Raw genomic sequence first — 8,170 nt, 5'->3', positions numbered from 1 at the left:
AAATGCAAACACACATACATATATACACCCCTCAAGGACTCCATTATTCAATTCTAAACAAAGTGGTTTATCCCCCAAATGTACCTTCTCGTAATTAATAAGCTCTGCTGCACATTTCTTGATTTCAAATAATGAGGTCTCACACACGGCACACACACATTTATACTCAAATACATGTGAACATACAAATAGAAATAGGCACACGTGCACGAAGACCCTCTTCTGTAAAGGTTTTCTCAAACTTGAACTGAACGAATTCTGCTAATTATAGTCAGAGTCAGCAAAGATATATATTTGACGTCAGAATGAATATACTCGTTCTTTTCGTTACTCCTGGCAACAGCAAGAATGTAAAACAGAGTTGTGTGATACGATGCCACTTATTCAATCTCACTTCGTGGGATCTGACCCACTTGTAATAGCATTTCTGTCTGAGTGATTTCCTTCTGACGAAAATCATGAGATAATTCCTTCCCTTCCTGCTTTCTCTTTCCCAGGCCTTTTCACTGCCCTTTCATCATCTCGGAAACTAAATCATAGTTGTCAAAATGGAAGGCAAAGAAACAGCCTTAGGAGAGAATCTCACAGTGGAATGGACCCGAGAGAGGAAAAAATATTCTTTTTGAAAATGTACAAAAGGAAAAGTCAAGAGGCCTGGGCTCCCTCTCACGACAGAAACAGACGTCGGCAAAGCAGGTCGCTCAGCACAGTTCAGCTCTGTGGATGAAACGGAGATTCTAGTCCTTGTCCCTGTTTCAAGCTCTGTGTATGAAACAGATTCTAGCCCTTGTCCCTGTTTCATGATGTTGCAGTGAAGGAAACAAAACAGACAAAGGGCACAGGCTGGAGAAAAGGATTTTAAAAGGATGACTTAAAATGTGCGCCTGGTTTTCAAGGGCACAATGAGGACACTTTCAAGTACATTAAAGCTGATTTATAAGAGACGGGTATAAAGACTCTACAAGGTCATTAGACTTTAGACTTACAAAGAAAACAAATCACATTCTCCTAGCATCACCAGTCAGGTGTTCCACAAATACTAAGAATAGCCACCGCAACGCGATCCACTATGAGGGGTCAAAACATAAACCTTGTAGCGTGGCCGAGAGCTCCTATAACCTGATTTCTAGGAATCCAATTTTAAACATCCTCACTAGCTAGCACATCACAAAAATACAGAGCTCCAAATGCCGTAACACAAGTGCTAAGAACTCCTAAGCCAAAAATATACGAGACATTTCAGGCAAAAATCCCAGAATCAGAAGAACACAAGTTTTCTAAGTTCTTCAAAAGCTGGTGTTGGTTGAGGCTCTTCTGCAGACTTCAACAAAAGACACGCTAGAATTAGCCATTGACAGTAACCCTGAGTCAACACGCACAGTGTTCGGAAAAGCACAAGGCCTGCTCCGGGCTTGAGACCCCTGGGAACTTTCTCTGGACCACATCGAGTGGATGACTTTGAGAACTCAAAATAACCAACAATCAGTCCATGAACAGAGAAAGAAGACTGCAGCCTCCCTGGGGACGTGGCTCCATGCCTGCCCCCTTTCTTCCAGGTACCTTTGCCCTTCCTGGCTCCCTCCTCCACCTGGAGACGCTGTGGGTTCAGGCTCCTCTCCAGCTGTGTCTTGGTCCACGGCTGGCTGCCCGTGTGAAGCACCAGGGCTTGAAGGATCATATCCATCTGCTTCCTGCACTTCCCACCTACTTCCGCGAGACCCCCAGGCTCTGGCTGCTCTCAGGGATCAGGGCCGCCAAGCTCCCCTCCCAGGCTCCAACTGGAGTCCTGCACCCTGGTTTTCAGCAACGCTTGGGACTTTCTCCTGGAAACTCTCAGCTCTGGGCTTTAGTGAACTGCGCCATCCAGCTCTTCTCTGGACTCTAAGCAGGACCTTTTCTGGGTCTTCCAACCCTTCCTCCATTTCCAAATGTGGGCTTTCCTTTGGCCTCCTCTCTCGAGACATGCGCGCCTCACACTCTGGCTACTTGACCTGCACTTCTACGTAAGAGGCTCCCAAATGCACCCTGCTCCAGATTTTCCCCAAACCTCCTCCTGTATTTCCAAACTCGCAGCTTGCAGTGGTGTCTCTAAGTATCTCCGAGTCAGGTCCACACTTGCTTCTCCTCCTGATTTCCAGCAAAGCGCAACGCCGACCTCCGGGTGCAGACTCGCAGCTTCATCCGCCCTCCTGCACTCCCTCTTCCCCTCCTGACCCAGGCACCGAATCGCTCAGCTCACTGGCTGCCTTCTCTCTTCCTCTCGCCACGGCGAGTGCCCTGCATGAGCCCGCTCTGTCCCTCCGGCTCCATGGCATGCCGCACATCAGAGGCACGATTCTCTCCGAAACCCTCAGTGGCTTCCTAGTATCCGACAGGTAAGGACTTCCACATTCTGGCCTCCATCTAACTTTCTGGTCTCAGATATGCACATGCTTATTTTATCTACGCAAAGAGAGTACAGGCCTCACACCTGCTCTCATTCCTGGGCTCCTAGCTTCTCCTGAAGGTGCTGTATGAGCTACCTATGCACTTTCCAAACACTAACTGAATATGCGCTTGGAGAACACTTACTTGATAATTTTGTGGCATTGCCGGATGACGTGGACAAAGTGAGAACTACGCAGGTGTGTGGATGCTGCCTTGTCCAGACCTCACTTACCCAGACACTCCCAGATGCTCAAGGTGACCAGCCCTATTGGAGCACAGACAGGCACAGGCTGCACTCCCACAACTGGGCCCCGCGAGCTGAACTATAATCATGAAGCAGCTGTTTGCTCCTAAATCTGTTTATGCCGGTGTACTTGTTACACATTACTGAAACCAATAAAGTACGACTCCAAAGAGACAATAATTGTATGAAAACTAAGTTGGATGCCTTTCAAAGACTTAATATAGGGGAATTTTTTTTTTCATTTTAATCTTTTCTAAATTGCTATCAAATTAGGTATGGGCAAAAAATATACATAATGTTTGAGGAAATAATTTTTAAAGGTTTCAAATCTAACATCTTGTTTCTCTTGTGTTGCCTATTCTCTTCTAGAAGAATCAAAACTATGGCAGGCCTGCGATGGCTGTGGTTGAGGAAAGAGGCCACACCCACAGCCAGTAGAATCACGCTCAGCAGCAGCCTAGCCCCGCGTGGAAGAGGCGTGAACACTCTCGGGAGAGGTGGATGTGCACTAACCGTTCCCAGCTCTGATCTCTTTGATTAACTGAATATGGTGATTGGTTTTATCTGAACGTCAGACAAAAGGGTGTCTACACCCAGGAAAGACTCTAAACACTCTGGACCCTGCTGGGGCAGATGGTGACCGTGACCCAGTGATACCACTCTCCAGTGGGCAGCCAGCCCAGTCTCTTAATCGTAAAGGACATTCATAGCAACACTACGAAAAAGAAACACGACTGTTCTGACCCGGAAAAGTGAAATTTAAAACATTAAATATCCAGGTTCTAACTAAGAGGCAGACGGACCGGGCGCGGTGGCTCACGCCTGTAATCCCAACCCCTTGGAAGGCCGAGGTGAGTGGATCACTTGAGGTCAGGAGTTCGAGACCAGCCTGGCCAACATGGTGAAACCCCATCTCTACTAAAAATGCAAAAATTACCCGGATGTGATGGTGGGCACCTGTAATCCCAGCTACTTAGGAGGCTGAGGCAGGAGAATCGCTTGAACCCGGGAGGTAGAGGTTGCAGTGAGCCGAGATCACGCCACCGCACTCCAGCCTGAGCAACTCCTTCTCAAAAAAAGTAAAATAAAATAAAATAAAATAAAATAAAAGGCAGACAAAGAAAAGGAGATTTCCTCTGATCTTAAAAACAGAAGTATTTGATTCACAGCCTGGATAATTGAAGATCTGCATAGAAATCACCTAGGGCCTCGCCCTCCCTCACAACAGACTGGGATAGAGGGAAGGAGGGCAGGAGGTGGGCCCCTTGTCCACGAGAGGCTCCTCCCGCCCCATCCCCTTCCGCAGGAGGGCAGGCCCGTTCTCCCCAGGTAAGACCCCGGCATCTCTACAGGGACACCCACCTCCCTTCCCTGCAATCCACTCCAGCTGCTCACGGCCAGTCAAGGGGGGCGCTCTTCAGAGAGGAGCAAACGGTTTCGGGGAGAGCCTGAACTCCGACGTCCCAGGTGTGGCTTGCCAGGGAGCACAGAGGAAGGATGCAGGTTCTGAGAAGGAGGAGGCGCAGGAGAACGAGAGAGAAAAGAGAGACAAGAGAGGCAGACCGCCCAGCGGCGGGCTGAGCACAGGACCTGGCTGAGGCCTCCTGGAGAGGGGCAGAGGCAAACATGCTGCTGATTCTAGGCTACTCGGGAAGTTACAAGCTCCGAAGGGGCTGCAAGGCAGGACTCGCTGAGGAGCAGTCATGTGGATGCCCCGCCTCTCACACGGTACACACTGACAACATGCAACTCACAAACAACACAACACGCATGTACAATGCGCGTATACAACACTGACAACACACAATGCACACAAACACACACAACCTATACAACACATACCCAATACATGCAACTCACAACACAACATGTACGTACAACACACTCTTACATACATACAGCACACGTAACTCACATACAACACAACACGCACGTACAATGCACTCATACAGGACACACAACACACAACTCACAAACAATATGCACATGCAACACACTCATACAACACACAACACTCATACAACACAACACACACAACTCACAACACAACATGCACACACAACACTCACACAACATAGACACAATACATGCAACTCACCACATACACATACAATACACTCATACAGCTCACGTACAACACATGCAACTCACGTTCAACACAACATGCACCTACAACACACGCAACTCAATGCAACATTCACGTACTCACAACACAACATACACATACAATACACTCATACAACACATACAAGAAATGGAACTCACGCACAACACAACATGCACGTACAACACACTCACACAACATATAACACATACAACATACACAATACATATAACTCAACACAAATACATGTACTTGCACTCACAACACACAACACTTACACAACACACAACACATGCAACTCACAAACACACATACAACACATTCATACAACACACAACACTCACACAACATACACACAATACATGCAACTCATATACAGCATACACATATGCACAACACACAACATTCATACAACACACAACACTCATACAACATACAAAAAATACAACTCACAAATACACGTACAACACACTCATACAACACACAACACTCAAATATACAATAAATGCAACTCAACACAATATGCACATACAACACACATACAACCCATGCAACTCACACACAACACAACACACTCATACAACGCATTCATACAACACACACTGTACACATTCTAAGTATGAAATAGAAAACAGCACACGCATGGTTTCTAAAGTATGATGAAAGTTTTCTCAAGAAGGTCATCCAACATCCAAACTGGCGCCATGTCCTCATTTTCAGCTGCTGTTCAGATTCAAGCATTTTTATCATCTGCTCTATGAATTATAATAATATAGCATAAACCCATTTTTCATTTTACACCCACTTTGGTGTGGGGTGCTCCAAAACAGGGGCCAGGAGCCTCAGAGTCGTCCCTCAGAACAAAACACAACCCACACTCAGAGGCCAGAAAGGGAACTCGGGGGGCGACACACACTCTCTCATCTGCAGAGCTCTGCTTCGATTACTTCACACGTAACCAGGGCTGGAACGGGGTTGCTGAGGGTACAGACACGGCAAACTGAGAAGAAACTGGCAGGTGGAGAAAGATCGGCCAAAAGCCAAGGAAAAATGCTGAACATTTTCCACAAATAGTTCACACGACAGATGATACTCGGGCTACTGAAAGTTTATTGAGAGAGGTCTTGCTCCAAAGAAAAAGTTCTCTCCCAAGGTTATCGAAGATTCACAGCAGACATCTGCCCCCAACACACCCTCTGCCGAGGGCCTATGAGTCAAAAAGAAGGTAAGACAGAAGTAAGGGTGCAGGGGAAGGAGAGCCGGAGGGGACCGAGAACTCGGAACCAAGTGAAGTGATGGGCGGACACTGAATGCCTGACTCCAGGGTTATCACCTCGGAAAACAAGTCTGTTTAAGTCCGTAGTAACAGTGTTAGTGCTTTCACTGAACCTGCACTCAACACTGGAGAACCTCCCTGTGTTATGAAGACGATCTGAAAAATAACATTAATTCACAAGGTAGGGTGACGATTCAGCCACAGAAAATAAAACTGATATAATCCACTGCAAGTCACACTGTGTCTTTCTTTAAGACTGGTTTATGATGCAGAAAAGAGGCAGCTTGAGATCTAAAATACTGAAACTGGCAGACACCTTGTTTCCCTGAATTCTCACAACCGTGGCACCAGCTAGGGTAAGACAGAGTGGCTTTCAGAGCTTCCAGAACAGCAGAACAGATCAATCATAAATGTGCAAAGGTGATCTGAAGACAGAATTAATATTCCACGTTTTGGCTTAAACTAGTCATGTAATTTCCAATAAGTGGGAAACATCCACACCAATTTTTATAAGAAAGTTCAATGTGAACACATAGTACAGAACACTATCTTTGTTTTGGAATTTATTTACTTAATATGACAATTTCAATTGTCTTTAGGGATTCCTGATATTGAATGCTCATCTTTATTAATGATGAGCTACCCATTTTCTGACTGAGGAAATGGAAAGTTGTCACTGCCTAACAGCAATACTCAACACAGCCTGTATGAAAGGGAAAGCTATACCTGTGTGCACACACATGCATACACATGCATACACATACCTACACATGTACACGCACACACATACACGTGTATGCACTGCACGCACATGTACACGTGTGTGCATACATACATATACATGCGCACATACGCACATGCATGCATACACACGCATATACGCACACACATATACACGTGTACACATGTACACACATTGATGCATATACACGTGCACATGGACACGCATACACGCACATACACATGCATACACACGTGCACACACATGCATGTGTACATGCATACGTAAGTATCATCTCAGGTATGTGGATTCAAAATTCTGATGCAAACAAGAATAATCACAAAACAAGGTAGGGTGTCAACAAGTGAGAATTGAGATGGATGTCCTGGAATGTTCCAGAGAGGATATGAGGGAGGTCTGCACATCACATGAACATCTTACCCATTTTAAACGTGACCATTCCTGCCAACATCAGCCTGGATTAAGATGATTTCATTTACATAAGGAACAGAAAATATAATACTTGTTCTAATGAGGTTCTATAATCATTAGATTATTTTCATAATTATAAGTAATCACTAAATAACTTCCTTTCAAGGGTCTAAAAATAAAAATAAGATAACAAAGTCACAGTCCTGACAGTTTTATCATGCAAATCACAGCTGTGAAAATAAAGCATGGTTTTGAGACTATGCCCTCCTCAAATACCCTTCATGGAATTTTGTACCAGTAATGGCTGGTAATTAATTGTTATACCAGGTGGAAAAGTATATCATTTGGGGTATACGAAGTAACCATGTAAAGAGAAATGACCATACACACCTGAAACCAGGTCTCATTTCACAACTGTTTCCTACTTTAGATTTGCTTAATTTACTTCATGAGGTGCCTTGAGGAGAGAAAGCAGAGCTGGGATCCGCCCCGAGGCTGCTTCGGGAAGAGCTGGGTGGGCACCAAGACCCTCAGACCAAGGGCCGAGCTGCGTGGCTATGACCCCATCACTGTGGCTCACCAAGTGTGTGTCCTTATGTGTCACGCAAACCTCTGCCACACAGGTGACACACGCCACACACCTGACATAGGCTCAGCACACAGGGAGCGATCAGTAAGTGGTGACTAGAGAGAAGCGACGGCCTTCAGCGTGGACGGAGAAAACAGGTCACAGACTCACAGAGGAAACGCCGCAGATCCACAGACGGAGAAAACACCACAGACTCATGGACGGAGGAAACAGACCACAGACCCACAGAGGGAAGAAAAGCGCCACAGACGCACGGAGGGGGGAAAAGCGCCACAGACGCACACATGGAGAAAACGCCGCAGACGCACGGACGAAAGAAACGCCACTGACGCACGGACGGAAGAAATGTCACAGACGCATGGACGGAGGAAACGGCT

The sequence above is a fragment of the Macaca nemestrina genome, unplaced genomic scaffold (assembly GCF_043159975.1).
Source record: "Macaca nemestrina isolate mMacNem1 unplaced genomic scaffold, mMacNem.hap1 Scaffold_133, whole genome shotgun sequence".
Lineage (NCBI taxonomy): Eukaryota > Metazoa > Chordata > Mammalia > Primates > Cercopithecidae > Macaca > Macaca nemestrina.
This window is presented reverse-complemented; position numbering follows the sequence as displayed.